The 19,925-nt window shown below is 53.4% G+C and overlaps 1 protein-coding gene across 2 annotated transcripts in view; it reads right to left on the bottom strand.

The window, feature by feature from the left end:
• Positions 1 to 19,925, bottom strand: part of SEPTIN9 (septin 9) — a gene marked incomplete at its 5' end in the record, with an annotated part of 133,312 nt that overhangs the window by 26,328 nt on the left and 87,059 nt on the right. The gene's annotated exons all lie outside the window — the stretch shown is intronic.

Raw genomic sequence — 19,925 nt, 5'->3', positions numbered from 1 at the left:
GGCGAAAAGCGAGGCTGGGACAAAGTCGGTCCCATCCCGAGCAGCTCAAGGGGTAGGGGCACGTTCCCAGCGCTGAGCACAACCCTACAGGCACTCGGTGCTCCCGGATGAAACTTGCCTTTTGCTTCCCAGCGCCCTGGAATTCCCGCAGTAGAGATCGACATCAGGCGCCTGTGGGTGTTACCACCGCTGACCGTGGGCTTCCTTTGCTCCGCAGCTGTTTGAAGACCCCTGGGCCACATCTGGAGAGAGCAGCCTACACGCACCAGCCTGGCTGCTGTTTAAAATCATGTCCGTTAAGCTGAATAAAGATATTATCTGTCTCCACAAGCTCTTCCTGCCTTGTATCTTGATTACCAGAGCCTCACCACCACCACCTCTCCCACCAGTGGAAAGGACAGCAGAGAGGTGCATGGGGCAGGGAGGTGGCTGCACCTCCTGGCCCTGCTTCCACCACCGGTGTGAGGTCCTGGCCCGACCTGGTGAGGGTTGCAGGCCCCTCGGTTCCATTCAGCAGGGCCAGGAGCACAAGCGGCTCTCTCCCTTCACTGCCACCATGCAAAGCCAACCTGGGTCTTTGGGACCCGTGGTTCTGGTGTGTCACTTTGACCTATCCTATGATCTCAGGATGATTTTTCCCCCAGCTCCCTGCGGTTCTCAGCTCTGCTTTCCCAGACAAAGGCCTGCAGGCAACAAAAGGGCTAAGCAGGATTTGCACATTTGCAGTCCTCAGTACCCAGAGGACTCAATTTCCCATGCACAGCCCCTAGGGCCAGGGGCTGGTACTTGTCCATCCCTTTTGACCTGTTACCAGCATCACTGGCCACAGTCAAACTAATTCTCCAGAGGCAAACCCTGCTGCCCATGCCAGCCGCATCACAACCTGCCCTGTTTGTAACCCGTGTCTCTCTCGTGGTTGTCACCTCCCTTCCCCCTTTCCAACCACCAGCAGCAGCAGCTCTGAGAAACCTCCACACCAGCACCCAGGCAGGAAACCCAGCCTCAATCTGCTTACGCTGCAGCTGTGTGTAGCCTTCTGCTGGATTACACCACTTTTTATGATTTAATAAAGCTTTAAGCTTTAACCCCTATCAGTAGGCATTAGTGTTTTAATCTCCTTAATCTCCAGGAAAATCCAATGCTAGATGCCAAACTGGGCTGGCCCCAGGAGCAGCTGGGTCTGTTTGCGAGTCCCTCCAGCCTTGCATTAGCTGGAGAAAGGCAGGAGCAGAGGGGGAACACAGCTCAGCAAAGCTCTGCTGTGCTCACTCAGACGCTGTGCTTGCTTGGGGCATCTCAGGTGCACGTGGGCTTTGCAGATGTGATTCACTCTTCACGTCCCTGCCCTCACATTAACCACATCTGTAGTGCTGTGCAGGAGTTAAGCATCCAGCATGGGGTTCACATGCCCAGACCAAGGCCCGGGTGAACCCAGGATGCTCAGGCACATGAACCAGCTCCTCTGTGGTACTTTTTCATATTGAAACCATGTGATGTTTTAGTCTTACCTGTGATGGGGGAAAACAAAACCAACCAGCTATAGAAAAGCTCCCCCCTCGATCACTGAACCTCTGCAGGAGGAGCAGGACACGAGCTCACGCTGTACAAGTTGGTTTTCTTATGAATTCATAGAAAATATTTTGTTTCAACTCATATCTCATCCTTCTCAGAAACAACCCAAGGCAGGGGAGCAAGCAGCGCAGGAGGACAAGAAAATGCCACCCTTGGCCTCAAAGCAAATAAATACATTAGGCTTTGGAAACTGTGCTATCCTTATGAAGGCTCTTGGGTGGCTTTGGGGCTGTTTGTGTAGAGGAGGCACTCAGAGTGACAAAGAGACACCTCAGAGATTTGTTACTCCAGGAGCATCTCTATTCCTGCATGGGGAGCAGGGCTCTGCTGTACTTGTTCTCCCACTGCTTGTTCCTGGCTGCAAGAGCTCGCTCTGCAAACAGGCAGGACCTACCAGAGGAAGGAAGCAGCCTTACCCCTATGGTGCAGATGAACAGGAGAAGGATTAAGTGATTCGCCCAGGGTCGTGCAAAAAACTTGCAACAAAGTCAAGAGCTGGATCCACATCCCCTACTCAGAGTTTTAAAATCCCAAAATCATTGTTCTTCTCTTAAAAAAAAAAAAAAATCAGAGTTTTAGAGCAATTCTAGTGAGGCCCTCTTGCTGTCGCAATCCCTACCAAGCGTTTTGAACTAACTGCAGATCCAGTTCTTAATCTTGCAACTAATCCAAAACAAGGAAGGTTCCTGCCTGCCTTACACAGGTCCCCATGTCACAGCCACACTGCACAGGGTGTTAACTGCAGGGCTGGTAGGGCTCACTGGAGAAGGTGCCAACACAGAACCATACCACAGACTGGTTTGGGTTGGACGGGATCTTAAAGCTCATCCGGTTCCAACCCCGTGCCGTGGGCAGGGACACCTTTCACTAGAGCAGGTTGCTCCAAGCAGCATCCAGCCTGGGCTTGAACATGTTTCACCCCAATCTGCCCACCTCTAAAGATGTCCTCAAGACCTCCTGTCACTTCCACAGGAATGCTGAAGGGACATTTCCAATGTGTACTGCACTGCACCAGCCCCCAGTTATAAGTGCACCGTTAGGGCTTAGTAAATCATTTGATGGTTCGAGTAGTGCAGCAGTGCTGACCACCTGCAAGTCCCCAGTGACTTCGATGGATAGCTGGAAATCCAGGCAGCTATATTTATAATCTCTGATCTATAGCAGAATGAAAAGCACATCCAAAGTCCTTGGTAAAGCATAAAGCTCAGTGGAAAGCAGCATGACCAAGGTCATGGGCTTGCAGACCACAAGACCAAAATGTAATGTTTTACACACTGAAAGAGACATCACTTCCAGCAGGAGCAGAAAGGATTCTGTACCACCAGAAGCATCTAAAACAAACCCCAACACTTCCCTAAGAGCCTGGCTGCAGGTCTGCAGGTGTTACTGCCTGGGAATGCTCTGGCAGGTAGCTGCCATGGTCCCTTCTGAACATGCAGGATAACTCCAGAAGGTCTGTAATTGTTAAGACCTACAGAACAGTAGTTCCTCCCTTCTGTACTGGATTCCCGTGTCTATTGCTGATGCTGGTTTTTCCTTTTAAGCTACCTGGCTTTTGGCGTTGAGCAGCCCATGGCAGAGAGATCTCTGCAGGTATCACACCAGTTCCTTCATAAAAGATGTTAGTTGGTGGCTTAAGTCTCCCTAGACAGAGAGAGCAGTGGAGCAGCAGGTACCACAGGATGCAGGCGCTGCCGGGAGCACCTCAGGGCCCTGCAGGCTCCGTCATGCAGAGCAGGGATGTCCTGAGGCAGTACAGGGAGCAACCACCATCAACCTCCCAGTGCCTTGGCCAGGAGCAGGCAACCAAACCTGCCAGCATCACTGAACCATGGTCGTTTCATTGAACCAATGTTACGCATGGCACCAGGACTGTTCCTGCTCCCACCACACTGAAAACCAGGGGCTTCTCCAGCCAGACACCTCCAGCCTGCTCCCATTTTCCAGGAGGGAAGGAAGGAAGCAATAATTCCACATGATGCCATCAGCCCGCGCACGCAGCTGGCACGGTGTCCTTGGCATTAGTCACCCCATGGAAGCCATGCCTCACTTCCCAGTGCAGCATCCCACTCCCCAGGGAGGCCATGCCTTGCTTCCCAGCGCCGCATCCTGCTCCCCAGGGAGGCCGTGCCTTGCTTCTCAGCACCACATCCTGCTCCCCAGGGAGGCCATGCCTCACTTCCCCGCACCACATCCCACTCCCCAGGGAGGCCATGCCTCATTTCCCAGCACCGCATCCCACTCCCCAGGGACACCATGCCTTGCTTCCCGGTGTCACACCCCAGCAGTGCCCCTGCAGCAGCCTCCCTTCCTCCATTACATTTCTTCTGCAGAGGATCTGCAGCATTTGCTCACTTGAGCAGGGAAGGCAGGAGGCTGCTCACCGTGCCTGAGCAATCCATCATTTTCCGGAAGGGAATGGGCTTTGCTACGAAACCTCTCTGGGGTCACAAATATTTGGAGAAAGCAAGGAAAAAAACATTCCTCCAAATATCCTTCCCCCTTCCAGTGGCATCATTTTTGCTACTGACATGACAGTTCAGACAGACACAAAGCACACTCAGCGGCTTCCAGGCAACTCCCCCCACTGCAGGTCTGAGCACAGGTTTGGCTCAGCAGGGACTAGTCTGCTCTGGCACCAAAACACTGCTGCTCGGGAGGGTCCAGGACAGCTCTGCAGATGGCACAGCTCAGCCCTGCAAGAGGAAATGCACTTTCCTGCCTTTCCTTTAGGAGCAATCCCCATCCCTCCTCCTCAAGGGTATGATCTACTCCCCAGACACTCCCAGCCAGACTATCACAAAGGACAAATAACTCCTCAAAGGGTAAAGCAAAATCCTCTGTACATCATCCGACAAGCATCCCAGAGCCCCGCTCCACCAAACCCCAATATCCTGCCCTTCGGAGAGAAGGGGGACACGCAGACCTTCTGTGGGTGCCACACAGCAAAGGGCACCTCACAGGGGTCCAGCATCCTCCACTGCTGCCTGTTTCTCACAGCACCAGCAGCATGGTCAAAGTGGACTAAGCAGCAGGGGTGGAGAATGAGTTTGGTGAAAAGAAATCACCTTTGCAAGGGGGAATGGCATAGAGTGGGAACTCAGTCTGCCTGGCTCACCCCACAGCTCAAGTAAACTCGCTGAAGTAAACTCTGTTTTGCCTCAAAGTGGGATCTCCTGTCTAGGTGAGGAGATGCCCAGGCAATGGCAAGGAGATGCTGCAGCACTGCCCAGGCAGTGACATCCTTGGGAGTCACAGCATCCACCTGGTACAAACCAAGCTCAAAGTGAGTGCTGGGGTGTCCTAAGGGTCCCTGCAGACCTTCTGCACCCTCATCGCCAGCACTGCTTCTGTGCAAGCTGCACATAAAGGGCCTTTATCCACCCTTTGTGTGCTTCTCTTTTTAAACCTATAAATTCCCTTTGGAGGTAAAGAAGAAAGAATTCAGGGCACCCTAACCTTGAAAAGAAGGAAAACTCCATTCAAGCTGCCAAGCTGCTGGGCTGTCTCCTGCAGCTTAATTAATAGCAACCCATCCCCAGCAAGCTGCTTGCAGGCCAGCTGTCCTCTCTGATGGAGGTGCTTTTCCACGAATAATAGTGCTTTGTGTTTTGATGGGAAAAGGTCAGGAGAAGGGAGTAGAGGAGGAGGATGGGGGAGAGGGAAACACATTGCTTTCCTGCAGCTCCCAGCACTGCGAGTCCCGCTCAGTCCCCATCTGCTCCTGGATTAGACGTGGGAGATGGCAGCACCTCTCCAACAGCCTTGAGGTGATCACATCCTAACACTGGGCCAAGCAGAGGGGCACAGGGAGAATCCAGACCTGTGGTCTGCAAGCCCGCTGCTGCCGGAGGTCTGCAGAGCTCCTCCTGGTGCTGTTTGACATGGTCCAGGACCTCCTGTGGGGAAATCCCTCCTCTGCTCTTATCAGAGGCTGCCTTGATAACAGCACAGAATCCGTGCTGCAGGGAGCCAGCCCCAGCAGGGATGGTCGCTGTTGCCGTTTGGCTTTTGCATAAATACATAAGCCATGCTTATTTACCTTACAAGCTGAGAGCAATGGGGGTGAATCCAAGGTGATGCAGCAATGCGGCACAGCAGAGATAAAAAGGTGAAATGGACCCAAGCCTTGGGTGTGTGGCACGAGATGCTGAGAGCCACCAGTTCCCAAGGCACAGCCCTGCAGTCACCTTCATTTCTGCTCAGACACAGCAGATTTGAGCCAAGACCAAACCAGGCTGCCTCCTCAGACCCCGGGCAAGGGAGTCAAGGGCTTCCTTGGAGCCGTCTGGGTGCTTTCTGCCCGCCATGGCTCTACTGCTGGCTGGGAATTAAGTCTTCTCCTGACAAAAAGATGCTCCTGCCTTCAGCACAGTGCCAGGGCCTGGCTGGGCATCAGCATCCCAGGGAGCACAACTGCCATGCCAATTGCTCTCTGAGCAGCACACAGGCACCTCTCTGCTCTCACCAGCTGGCCTAGGCTCTGTGTTCACTGTGGCTTTTGTCCCTTCACATGTCCCTCTGTGCCATCCAGGCAGCTTGGGGCTGCCCCAGCACCAAGAGGGGTCTGCTCCCAGTGCAGGACTGGGGCACATCTCCCCTTCCACCAGTTTATCTGGGGGAATAAAGGCAGATTAAAATGCCAAGGAAAGGCAGCATAAAGCCGCACTAGGGCAGGTCCTTTCCCACATACATGTCACTGGGTCCCCTACCCAGGCATCACAGCTTTGCCACTCAGCCCCCCAGCTGCACACGAGGAGGACACAGCCCAAGTGTCCCTGCTTCCACCCACAGCAGCCCTGGGAAAAGGTCCCCGTTGCTTAGCAAAGGGCCATTCATCACCAAGATTATGTGGGATGAGAAAGGGTTAACCCACTGCAGCTGGGCCAGAAATACAGTGCAGGACAAAGAGAGACTTCATGTCACCCGCATCCACCCAGCGCAGAAAAAGAGGCCTTAATCCAGTTCCCAAAGAAAATGTGTCTTTTACAGCCCCGCTTGACCAGGCCCCTCCAGCAGGTTTTGTATCTGTAACAAGAGTTATCCCAGTTTGGGGGGGGGGGGGGGCAGAAAATGGGAAAAGAAATCACTTTTCCACAAGTTTGTGAGAAGGGAAAGCCAGGTGGAGATGGCTGGACCAGACAGCGTCCCTGCAGCAGGACATCAGGGATGCAGACACCTTAGCCTGGCAAGGTTTGGTGGCCCCAAAGCACCCCCATAGTAGCCAGACCTTGGCATTGGTTCTCATGGGATTCATCAGGGACCGGACAAAGGACCACTGCCAGATTCCCCACAGGTGATGCTCAGCTGCATCCACCATAGCAATCACTGATGGCAATGAGGGCACATGGGGAGGGACCCACGAGCATCACGACACTGCCCAGCATCGTGGGGATCACATCTCGGGACGATGAGGGTGAGCCCGCATGAGCCAGAGAGTTTTAGGGGTTGAATGGCAGAGCTCTGTTTCTTCCCCACAAAGATGGGGAGCCCAGGGAACAAAGCCAGGGATGCTGTTGGGAAGCAGATGGTCTCACACCCACTATGGAAGAGGATGAACTGTCCCTGCCTTCATCTCCCAGCCAACACCCAGGCACACGTCCCATTGTGCTGCGTCCCTCCCCATGTTATAGTGTAGCCCTGGCAGCTACACCTCTGCAGCAAATGGGGTCTGCCACCACTCCTTCCTATATTTCTGGCACCACACTCTCCTGGTACCTTGAAATGCATGTGAGATTTTTGGATGGGGACTCCTAGAATGCCACTGAGCTGTATTTGCAAGATTAACCTTTCCTGTTCAGTTTGTGTTACTTCGCCACAAAGCACCTACCAAATTTTAGAGGCAACTGAAATAAAGCTATGTGCAGACATAAGGTCACAACCCCCAGAAGAGCTGTCCTCCCCTTTCCCAGCCCAGCCTTCCCCACATAGAGGAGCAAACCCCAGACACGTTACTCAAGGATCAACATTGAATCATATCATAGAATTATAGAATGGTTTGGGTTTGGAAGGGACCTTAAAGCTCATCCAGCTCCAAACCCTGCCACGGGCAGGGACACCTTCCAGTAGAGCAGGGTGTTCCAAGCCCCTGTGTCCAACCTGGCCTTGGATACTGCCAGGGATGGGGCAGCCACAGCTTCCCTGGGAACCCAGCACAGCTTTGACAGGGCTGGATGCGGCGTCACGGCCATACAGAAATCACAGCATTTAAAACCAAAGGCTATAAATATTGCACTGTGCTCGGAGAGGGGAAGTCTGGATTCCCCATGGAGAGGTGTCCAGGAACTGCTGCTGCTGGGTTATGAGCCACCAAGCCACTAAACACCACATCTACATACCTTGAGCTATGGCTAGCATAGACTAGTGAGAACACATGTGCTTAATGGCTGTGAGGTCAAACACATTCAGTACACCACAGCTGAGCCGCCCACGACCCCCACAGCCACACAGCTATTTTGCTCTCAACATGGAAAATCATGGGCTGCAACTACAAAAGCATGGAAGGGGTCACAACTCCCAGGGTTATTGCAGTCCTCCATATACTCTTATCTGTATTCAGGACACCCTTAAGCAAGGTACATACTCTGGATGACTGTACTGCTGTTGGATGCTGTATCTTACAGTCTGGAATCACACCCGGATGGGGCAGCGCTGCTCAGGTGTTCACATATAATTGCAACCCTTGCTTTTTTTGTTACAGGATGGTGTTTCAGCCATCATTCATCTCAAAACGAAAGCTCCATCTTGCGCTGCCTGCACATGCAAATCTCCCATCACCCTGCCCAGGCCCTCCTATCTTGCCGGCGTGTTCAGTCAAAGTAACCAACAGTCATCAGCACCAGGGAACCAGGACCCTCAGCCGGCACATCTCTAACAGCAGCGTAAAAAATCCAGTCTAAACCTCCCGTGACACAGCTTGAGGCCGTTTCCTCTTGTACTATCGCTTGCTACTTGGGAGAAGAGCCCGGCCCCACCTCACTCCATCCTCCTGTCAGGCAGCTGTAGGGAGCGGTAAGATCCTCCTGAGCCTTCCCTTCTCCAGACAAAACAGAAAAATACAACACATAGAAAAGGAACGGAACCGGTGTCCACCCGCACCCAGGGGAGACCGGAGCGCGGCGGTACCGGCTGCCGGCCCCTCGGAGCGCCCGCCGAGCCCCCCACACTCACCCGGCGAGCGCAGCTCCAGCGCGGAGCCGGGCCCGGAGGCGGCGGGCGGAGGGAGGGGTTGGACGCGGTTGGTTCAAAAGAGCCAATTAAAGAGGAAAGAAGCGGGAGACGCTCTTAGGGCTGGGGGCGGTGCCTTGGGAGCCGCCCCACGCGTGGGGACCCGCTGGGTCGCAAGCGGCCGGAGCTCCCCCCACGGTGCGGGGCCGGGGGTCCCGCGGGCAAGAGCCCAAAGCCCGGATGTCTCAGCCCCCAGAAGGGCTCAGATCGCCCCTGGCAGGCAGCTGCCTTCATCCCTCATCACCTGCCTTCTTTTGGGGGGCTGTAGAGTCTTCCCAGGGCTCCGGGTGCCTCCAGCACACCCACAGCACATCCCCCGTGCATGCAGATGCATTACCTGGGCATAGGGTGCAGCTCAGCTTTGGGATTGCTGCATGCCCAGGGTGAGCTCAGCTTTGGGGTTGCTGTGTGTACACTGGGGCTGGGTGGGTGAGAAGGCAGAGCAGGAGGCTGCTTTTGTGGAGCACTTTGCACGCAAACAGTGAGACCTACAGAAAAGGGCCAGGGAGATGAGGAATTCCCTGCTGCGTCCTTGGCCTGGTGCCCCGAACCGTGCACCAGCACTCACAAGGATGCTCAGGAGATGGGTTTTCCCCATTGCTCGCCAGGACAAGGGGCCATCAAACACCAGGCAGTTCCTTCCCCATCAGTTACCAGTTCACAACCAACTTCCAGAGCAGAAAACAAGCTGTCAGATCTCCTTCACACTAGCAGACATGCTCCCCACAATGCCACAGAAATGCATTTTCCAGGGGAAGTAACACCAGAGCATCTCCAATGCAGCCAGCAAAGCTGATAGAGCCCCATGCTGCCAGGCAGGAGAGGCTGCAGCAGCCCCTCCCCACAGCCTGTACAGATGCATACACCCAGAACCAACCACCCCTGGCTGGGACAGGGCTCCCAAATTCAGTACGGGCCCTTCCACAGGCAGCACTCGCACCCTTACCTGGCATCCCCAGCAGCCAGGGTCCCTTTTTGCTGTGGGAGCTGAGTGAGGGCAGCCTGCCTGCAATGAGGTCCCAGCTCACTGGGAGCTGCCACCCCAGGGACCTCCCATTGCCTGGGTCACATCGGAGTTGCTGCCCCTCCTTTTCACCCCAGGACCCAGCACTGCCTGCTGTGACTCCCTTCTCCCACTCCTTGCCTAAAACTCAGCTCAGCACATCCCCATCCCAGGCGAGCCTGAGCGGGCAGTGCAGCCGGCTCTGCCTCCTCCCGCAGCACAGGCCCTGACAAGGCATTCCCCGTGTCAATGCCTTCATCATGCCCCTGGTATTTTCCCCTTGCTGAGCCACGGCTCTTTTTTATCTCTGTTACCCTTCAACTTCCCTTGCACTCACTGCACAGCCAGGGCTCCAGCTTGCCCGCTCCACAGCTCCCCTCTGATCTGGCCATGGAGACGTCAGCACAACTTTTTGTTCCCCAAGGCTGAGGAGTGCTCAGACTTACTCAGCCGAGGATTATGAGGAGGACCACAGACACTGCCCGGTGCCTCCAAGAGGCAAGGATGCTTCAGCACCTACTTCAGGTGCCACCCCAGCAAGTGTCCCCCAACTTCTGCAAAGTTCTGCTCAATTCCCTTTGTAAAGGTCTCACAAAGCAAATCCCTCCTGGCTCCCTGCCTCCCGCACCACCAGACATGAAAAGCACTTGAGTTTCTCCCTAGGTAACGTGGGTAAAACCTCCAACATCAAAGGCACCACGCAAGAGTTATCCGCCCCCCGTCCCTCCCTCCCATGCAGCAGAGCTGGGGCTGCCACTCTTAGAAGCAGAGCAGCCTCGGTGGTTAGGGAGCCAACTGCACTGGAGACAGAGCCTTGATTATTTGCTGTCTCTTTTGGTTCTATTGCTTGCTTTAAAAAACTCAGGCACAAAGTGAGGAACTTGGGGCTCTCCTTTGGGGGCAAAGTGAAGAGCACGGTGCTGATGGGGGTTTGCCTGCTGTGTGCCGTGTGGTCACCCAAGGAAAAGAGGAGTAAAAACACTCCCTGTGCCAGTCCCGTTGCCCAGCATTAAAGAAAGCCACGTCCTGAAGCTAAACCACAATAAAACACAAGCACCCTCCCAGCAAGCAGATTCATGCGCATTTGTCAGCAGCCTCTGCAACTCCTTTCCTCCATCCCCACAAGAGAAACATCTCTACCCCTCTGCAGTTTGATATCTCCACAGCGAAGCAGGGCAAAGGAGGGGTGTTTACCTTCCTGGAAATGCGGAGCAGCATTTACACCCAAAACTGCCTCAGCACAAAGCACCAGGGGAGAGGGAGCAGTTGCAGATGCAGCAGGAACAACCATGGATTCAGAAGATGAGCAGGACTAGAAAATAGCTTCAAACACCGCAGGGATTTCAAAGAGTCATAGGACTACATGGGCTCTTGGCCCACTTAGGGGTGTTCTTCAGCCCTTCATCCCACACAGCAGTTGTTCCTGCCAGATCCCCGCCTGCCTGGGCTGCCGGGTTCATTTTATTGCTGGAACATGGAACCAACCTTCATGTGCAGGGGGGAGGTGGGAAGGCTCTGCTGTTTAACACTTGGCCACGTTCACGCTGTGATTAATATCACCCGACGCACAGATAGCAGATGTTCTCAGGGCAGGCTGAAGCATATCCTAAATTGCACCAAGATGGAATTTTTGTGGCAATTTTCGGGGAGTGCTAAGAGGAGACACTAATGGAAGAGCAGAGACTTACTCAGATATGCAAACAAAGCCTGTGGGGTTATGGCACCGGTCATAACCCTGGGCTGGTTGCAAAGCCATAGGCCTGCACTTCTTCTAGTCAACAGCTTGTCATTTTGGAAGCAATTACCAATTCCTGTTCTTCAGTGGGTCACGAACCTCTGACTTCCACGTGTTCACAGCCAAAAAAAGACTTCAGTTTTGCCCCTGCCTCTTCTGCTTCCCTGGAGCTTCAGCTCCAGGAAGGAATTGCTGGTAAAGGAACAGCAAACCCTTACAAAAGGTTCAATCTCTCCACACTGCTTCCCCAGGGGACCACTGCAATCCCACTCCTAAAGCAACCAAGCTCCTCACTCTTTCAGAAGCTCCTTCCCATCCCTATGGGGCTGCCAGATGGGAGGAGTGCCCCAGGGTCACCTACATGGGTGTCTGTCTAATTAAAACCAAATCCTATCACATTGGAGATGGGTCATTCAGCTTTGCGGAGGTCACACAGTGCCCTGCCATACGGCTGACATCAAACAGGATGACTTCTCCTGGCTCACTGTGGGATGCCAGGTGATGGGATGCATCTGTTCACAGCTTGTGGAACTGAGCCCGGTGACCTGGCCATCTCCTGTGTGGCACAACTCAATGCTTGCTCTAGGAGGGGGAGCACATCACTGTGCCGAGCTGTGGCAAAGTCTCCCTGCAGCTCTGTGAGCACAGAGGGGCCCAACCAGCAGATAACATCAGGAGGGAATTTGCTGGAGCATCTTCAACATGGTAGAACTGTGTGATGCCCAAAAACCTTGCCATGGGATTTCAGAGACCTCTTTCCTTTACCTGGTTTCTTCCTGGCTGCAGGCTGATCCCACACATGCTGATGGCCTCAGAAAATGAATTCACACAGTCCCAGAACTTGCTGGTTTTCTGTTTTCTTCTTTGCCTGGTTTGGGAGCTTGCAGCTGAAGTTTGGGTTATCCTCAGGTTTCCCAAACCAGGTCATCCTCATACTTAACAACACAGAGGTAGCCAGGTCATGGTTCACACACCACTTTGACAGCACTGGGTGCTGTTGGTTATGTGACTGGTGGCAATCCCTAGTGCTGGACTCATACCATAGGAGATGAACCAGAGGATAAAAAGAGGGTCCAGGGCACAAAAAAAATAGCACCTGCTGTGCCTTCTGCTGTAGGCATGAAAAGAAGCAACAAAAAGCAGCATTTCCCTTCCCTGGCACTCCATTGCTCCCTGCTTTTAGAGCCAGGCAGGCTTGCTGCTGGCAGGAGCATGTGTGTGTCCATGCATTCGGGCAGGACCTGCAGTGCGTGGGAAATCCCACATCCCATGGGGCTGCCTTTGTGCTCCTACTGAAATGGTAAGGCCTGGCTGACACTTAAAGCCTGGTTTGGGGGTTCATTAGAGCAGGAAGGAAGGGTAACTGCTCTGCAGGCTTCCAGTTCTGCTATAAAGGACTTCACCCAAGCGAAGTCACTCTGTCTCTCCTCCAGCTTTCCCCACCACAGAATCGTGATGCACATACAAAACTATTGCTGAATTGTGAATTTACACCCAGAAACCAGAAGTAAAAGATCTCTGTTACTCACTTCTTTGAACAAAGGTTAAATCCAATCAAATACATAAGCTTTCGCGGACAGGACAAGTGTTTGGCAGCCAACAGGAAGGAACAGAAACGTGGGAATTCCTCCTACGACTTGGCAATGGGCTCTTCCCCCAGCACGGGAGCTCTCTAGGGTCTGCTCAGCCTCTGCCAAGCCAAGAAAGCCCCTCATTCAAGTGCTCAGTAATCTCACAGGACATCCTGTAGCTTCAGGAGGAGTTTGGATGATGGGCTGGATGGATTCAAGCTGCTTAGTTGCTGGAGAAAGGAATAGGAAAGGTGGGGTGGCAGTCCTGGAGCTGAGATGTCCTAATCGTAATCCACTGTTTGAAGAAACACTTCCTACTGAATACAGAAGTAACAGTAACATGAGGTTACTGTTAATTCCTCCAGCATCACTGCAACATTAAGGCAGGCCCTGAGGCTCTCTAAAGACTGATAATGCCACTTCCAGCCCCTTCCTCCCTCACCTCACCCCGCATGACAGGGCACATCTTGGGTTTTGATGCTCTTCCGCATCCTGTGATGGGGCAGTGCTAAGAAGAGCCAAGACATACATCCAAAAAGGAATTTAGGCACCTAACTCCAATTAGGCTGTAACACTCCTCAAGAGATTTCAGCGTGTGTATATATATATATATATATATATATATATATGCACCAATTTTTCAGATGTTTAGGAGCACACCTGCACCATGATCACATCAAGCGGGAAACGAAGCTCTCAGCACCCGCACCCAGGTCTCACCATCACTCTATGATCATTATGTGTACAAAGATCAAGATCACCACTCTCCTGGACGCAAACTTGCAGGACACTAAATGTCCCCCTCCGGCCTTGTCTCCATTTCCCACAAGGACTGGAGAATGTGGTTAAGGGGATGCTCCAGACTGTAAGTCCCACTGGGTCCCCATGGGTACACAAGGAGGGGAGGCAGCACCTGCTGACCCACAGCAACATGCATCCCTGGCTCCAATGCACCAGTGCCACCCTCCCCACCAGCTTCTCAAACCCTCATCTCAACATGAGCAGCACAAACTGGCCACTAAGCTGAGCCCCATCACCTCATGAAAGCAGCCCCACAGCAACCCAAGCTCCCCTCAGAGCCACCCTCCTCCCCAAGCAATGAGCTGCAGATAATGCAGTGGTTTCGCTCTCTTAAAGGTCACATCCCCATTCATTTTGAGGTTTTCAGCCCTGCAGGATACAGCACTTGTTTCTGACACCCTCCTGTAGCCAAGAACAGAGAGCACTGCACAGGGGCCCAGGTCCCCCGACATCCCCACAGCTCCCTAGTAGGAGCACTCTTGGGGCACCGACCATCAGTCATATTTTTGGTCCTAAAGGAAAAGCATCACTGAGGGCTCCAAGAACAGACCCCCAGATCCAGAGTTTGGGATCATTCAAGCAAGGGCAGCAATACAAACTGGTATTTTCAGATGAAGAGCAATGGGGAAACCAGCTGTGCCTCCAACCCCACCAAGGCAAAGCCTTCTACCCAAGGAAAGCCATGTCCTGCCAGTACAGTGGACAACTCTAGCTCCTCCAACCCCCATTATAAACCAGCTCCATCATGCAAGGGGAAGGAATTTTAGGAAACAACTTTGCTGAAGAGCAGGGCTGGGGGAAGCCACCATAATGCTCCAGTGCTCTTTTATGGCCCTGGCAACTTATTTGTTGGGAAGACCTCCACCTAAATGATGCATAAAGCACCTTGGCTCCAGGTGGGAGCAGAACAGTCATACATCACATATTGCTGTGTCTACCAAAAGAGTCAAAACCCCCCAGCTCAGCACCCCTCCTTCACCCTGTGAACAGCAGCCACATGCCACCAGGCTCTTCCTAGAGCCGCAGCACACAGATCCCAGAGGTTCTGGAAAGCATCCTTAAAATAACCACTTCAACAGCCCTCTGGGTTGCCAGGACCAGGAAATAGGCAAAACCTAAAGCACAAGAAACAGAAATGCACATTCAAAGCATTCTCTTTCCATTTCACAGGTTTTGTGTTTGGGGACCAAGTACCAACTTGTGACAGCTTGGCCAGGCCAAGCTCTTTCGGTCTTTGCCCTTTTGAGGGTTGGGTGCTGTGTTTAGCCCTCGGGGGCTGCAAGCAGGTCCAGCACAGCCCCACTCTACCAGCTGCATGATGGATATGGATATCCCTGCCCTCCCATCCCAACCCACTTGGCTGCAGACACGTGGGCAAGGCAGGATCACAGCGTTTCACAGAGACTTGCTAAAACTCACTTCTTGGGCCCTAAATCTCCCATTCATTTCAGGTATCAAGCAGTCTGCATGATAAGCTTTGGTCCCCCTACAGACCTTTGTACAGGTCTGCCCTCTGCCCCACACAGAGCCTTTCAATCAGCTGCTTCCAAACCTCTTCCCAAACCTTCCCATGCCTCTCCCACTGCTTCAGCCCTGGGGCTCTGCATCCCTCTGCGGGAGCCGTGGGAAGGAGGGCTCATCCTGTGCAGGGATGCTGTCACAGAGAGGGAAGGGCTGGGAGGGGGCCCCAGGGGTCAGCCAACAAGACGAAGAAAAATAAATCAAGCACACAGCAATTTACAGAGCAGCATTTGCTCCTTCCTATGGACCCACACTTACACCACAGCTGCTCAGCAGAGGCTGGGGATGCTGAAATGCCTGAAGGGCTCCAGGACACTTCTGTGGAAGAATACTTCCTTTTCCAGTTAAATCCCCCCCACCTGCCCTCCCCAAGGGCACCCAGAGGATCCAAGGATGCTGTGTGGATATCTGCTTCACCAGCTCCATCCATGAGGTTTTGCTCCAGGGCAGGGTGAGCAGGGCAGCAACAGGCTTCAGCCCAGCTCCGTTTGGGACAGCAAATCCTTTTCATCCCTTCCCTATTGTGTATGACCACCCTGCTGGTCCCTGCACAGTGTTGCAGCCATGTAGGCAAATGGGGATGGCTCTGAGGCAAATAAATGTATTTATACCCCAAAACAGCCACAGCATCTGCCCTGCTGGCCCAGCAGCCCTAATGCAGCCCATCCCTCCACTCCTGCCCCCACAGCCCTGCCTGAAGGAAGCAATGCCAGAACCAGGGCTGGATCACATACACACACCCCCCCGAGCTTTAACCAGCCCCAGCATGTTGTGCAAGAGCAGAGGGCACCACTGAAGTGTTACTGGGCTGCAAACACAGCTTTCAGCCAGCTGTGACTACTTTGAAGATTGAAATCAGCCTCATCTTCCCCTCCCCCAAGTTTGCTGGCCAAAGATTTTTCCCGGAAAAGCATCCCATGGAAAACCTGGGAAAACAAACAGGGTGTGCCTAGCCAAATCCCTGGCGCCAAGGGCTGTGCTGCTGGGGGCTTAGGGGGTTATGTGCCATGCTGAGCATCAGCAATCAGTGCTACCCGCCTCCCCCGGCACAGAGCTGCTTGGCTGAGGATGGGACTTACCCCTCCTGATCCACGCTCTGCAGAGGCCAAGGCTCCCATGTGAAATGGTGCAGGGAAAGAAAGGGTCAAGGAGGAAAGCCAGGGAGGAGGATGTTCAGAGCTCTGCATAATGCTCCATTCACGGTAAGCCCGCCCAAGAGGGCACCCACATGCTCCGCTTCTGCTCCTAGGGCTGGAACAACGCCTCACAAAGTGATTCAGGTCCCAGTATTGGGTGTGAGAGGTCTCATTTCCACTATGAGCAATTTTATGCTTCCCAGTGACTGTTAGGAGGAAGCCAGAGCGAGTGAACTCAGACCAGCTCTGACCCACACCCTGCCTGCTCTGCCTCTTTTCTACACTGCAACTTTGGGCTCGCAGCCACACGGCGCAGGTATTTTTTAGCCAACTGGTAACATTTCAATTAAAACTATCTAAATCTCCATGCTCCAGCCAACAAACTGGGGTTTGGAGATGCCTTCCATAATGGGGCAAAAGTCCCCAGTGAGCTGAATTACATCTCAAGGTGCGATACCCGCCAGAGAGCTCCAGCAAGGACCACCCTGATCCACAGAACCACTGCCTTCTCCCCTCCTTGCTGCCTGCACACAAATCCTCCCATTTCTCTTCTACCCTTGCGCATCTCTGCCCTGGCCATCCGGCTGCTATTCCCTGCCTGGCCAGGTAGATGGTGCTCAGCCAGCACGAAGTGGGAAATCATCTGGGCCAGAAGAATGAAGTTGCCTCTGATTAAGCCAATAAAGTCAAAGTGGTTTCCGCTGACAGATGCAGAAGGTCCCGCTCCAGCCTCACACAAACGGAACCAGCTCCAATCCTGAACATCTATTTCACACTGTTGCCTTTCACCTCAGGCTGGGAGGTGGCAGATAAGCAAGCAGCAAACATTGCAGCAAGCCCAGTGCTTTCTCAGCTCTCATTTTCTGCTGGAAACTCCCTCCACTGACATTTTGCCCCCCACCTTTGACCAGCTCTCCCCACACATTTCCCACAAAACCAAAACACAGCAAAGCCCAGTGGGGCAGGAAACAATTTGCCCATTTTTCCCCTACAAAACCAAGGGGATGGGGCCAGGGGGCACAGTCAGGGCCCCTCATCCTGCAGGAAGCTGCCAGGCGCAGCCAGCTGGAGGGGTCCAGGCTTTCCATCACATCACCCCAGGGTCGCCCTCCTCTGCCGTGCCGGATGTAGGATGTCTAATATTTCTCCCATTCTGTTTTAACACTCACACCATCTTGGGAGCAGGAAGCTTAAGCCATTTCCTGCAAGGCATTGCTCTGCCCTTCAAATACTTTCAAGCCTGGATGCAAGCTGTTTTAACACCAAGCTGGCAGCTGGAAGCGTGAGATCAGAGGAGGGGTTTGTAGAGGGAAAACTCAGTTTGTGAAACCTCTCCCCAGTCCCTGCTGCCCCAGAGCAGTAAAATAAATATTGCCATAGACAGTAAGAAAAGAATTAATTGTGCATGTGTAAAAATGAGAAGGAACAGGATAAACTCAATGTTCTCTGTGTCCCCCCAAGGGACACAGCGCTGGTCCCCAGCACAAAGCCACAGCCACGTCCCCCTTGTCTCTGCAGTCCACGGTCTGAGGCTTTCCCAGCTTTGCTCTTGCAGACGAACCCAAATGTTGGCTTTGGTTTGCTCATTCTTCAAACAAGCATCTCACAGACTGCCTGTTCCACAAATGGGTTGAAACAACCCCAAAGAGACCCTTCCCACTCCTCCGAGTGGAAAAACCAAATGCTCATTCCCTGAAGCTCCGCAGAGCAGCTTTGGGCTGTGCCAGGGCAGAGCTGGAAACCCCAAAGAGCCAGGTCAGGGGAGCTCAGTCCCATCCCAACACCCTCTCAGCCACGTCCTTTCTTCCTCCACATGAGGTCCTGTGTGCAGAGGAAGGGTCCAGCCCTGTGCAGCATTCCCGAGAGCCCCTTTTCCAGAGAAGAGGACCCCTTCAGCCCAACACGAGAAAAGAGAACAAACCCCCCCAGGGTCCAAGGCAAACTTGGGCAGTGGGGAGATGCTGGGATCAAGGAAGGAGGGAGGTGGATGGCAGCCCATCACCTGCTGCTGTCCCTGGCTGCTTCACGTGTCACACGTGGGCACTGGTTATCTCCTCACAGCTCTTCTTCTCCAGGTGACATGCATGGACTCGTGTCCTTGCTACAGGGAAATAAAGCCAAGCCCCAGGGCCCATTCAAAGGCCTCAGTTTCACTGAGCTCCCACCCACAGAGCTGCTCCTTTGCAAGACTTTTCTGCCCAAGAACTGAAGCCACAAAGCAGAGAGGAAACCCCAGAGCTCCTTCAGGATCGCACAGGAACCCTTCACCTCCCAGCCTCAGGGCAAGAGTTTCTGGGCTGTAAATAAACTTGTATTTACTACACAAAGTAGGGCAAAGAGGACCGCTTCCCTGAGGGATAGTGGGAGGAACATCAGCATTACAGCAGGATCTCAGATTTCATCTGATTCCCGGAGACCTCCATAGGAGCCACACAGGGCATGACAACACCTCTCCTGTGGCCACATCCCACCCACATCCTGCTTGTCTCCCCATTTCCAGTCCAAACAAAATGAATCTGGGGCATGGCTCTGCCCAGCCAGGACCCCAGGCCTGGAGAGAGCGTGGCAGGAGCAAATTCACCTCCCACAAAGCAACAGGCAGCAGAAGAATCCATCCTCTGCCAATGAGCCATGATGGATCTAACGGTGCCCTCCAGGACCACCCGAGTCTCCCAGCACTGATGTGTTGTGTTACCAACATCTCTGCATTGAACTACCTAAAGCCTGGGCAGCATCCTCAGCACTCGACTGTGTCCTCTCATCTTCTCTCCAAGGCCACCAAAAGGGGTGGACGGGGGATTCTGGGGGTGGTGTGACCTCAGGGAGAGCCTCAGCAGCCTGTGAACTTGGCCTCCCACTTCCACCCCATTTATCTGCGCGTTGGGCTGCAGGAGGAAGCGGGTTCAGCCAGAGTTTGTCTAAACAACTATGTTTTATCAGAAAAGCTGCTCAGATCTACTCCTTTTTTCCCAGGACAAATCTGGACTCCAAGGTAATCTCTATTCTCCTTCCTATCTGCACAAGATGAAGGCAGAGGAGGAGGACATGAAGCAAAGAGTATGCAAACACCCTAGCAGTGCCCGCTCCACCTCCCTCAGTGTCAGCAGTCTCCATCACTCATAAATCAGGAGGCAGCATCCATCCCCACATCTGCTCCCCACACATCCAAAGTTTGCCTTCCAAATCGGTTTTTTCCCTCCTCCAAACTACAGGTTTTTCAAATTTAGGAGAAAGCAGACTGAAGAGCAGAGTAGATTGGAGATGGTTTTGATGTAGGAACCATTTGATACCCTCCCTCTCCTTGTGGACAGCTGGGGAGCTCTCTCTTTGTAGAGCCACTCCAGTAAGCTGGACAGAGC

Source organism: Psittacula echo (genome assembly GCF_963264785.1).
Source record: "Psittacula echo genome assembly, chromosome: 14".
NCBI classification, from domain to species: Eukaryota; Metazoa; Chordata; class Aves; order Psittaciformes; family Psittacidae; genus Psittacula; species Psittacula echo.
Note: the sequence above shows the minus strand (reverse complement) of the source record. Positions and strands in the feature narration are given on the sequence as shown.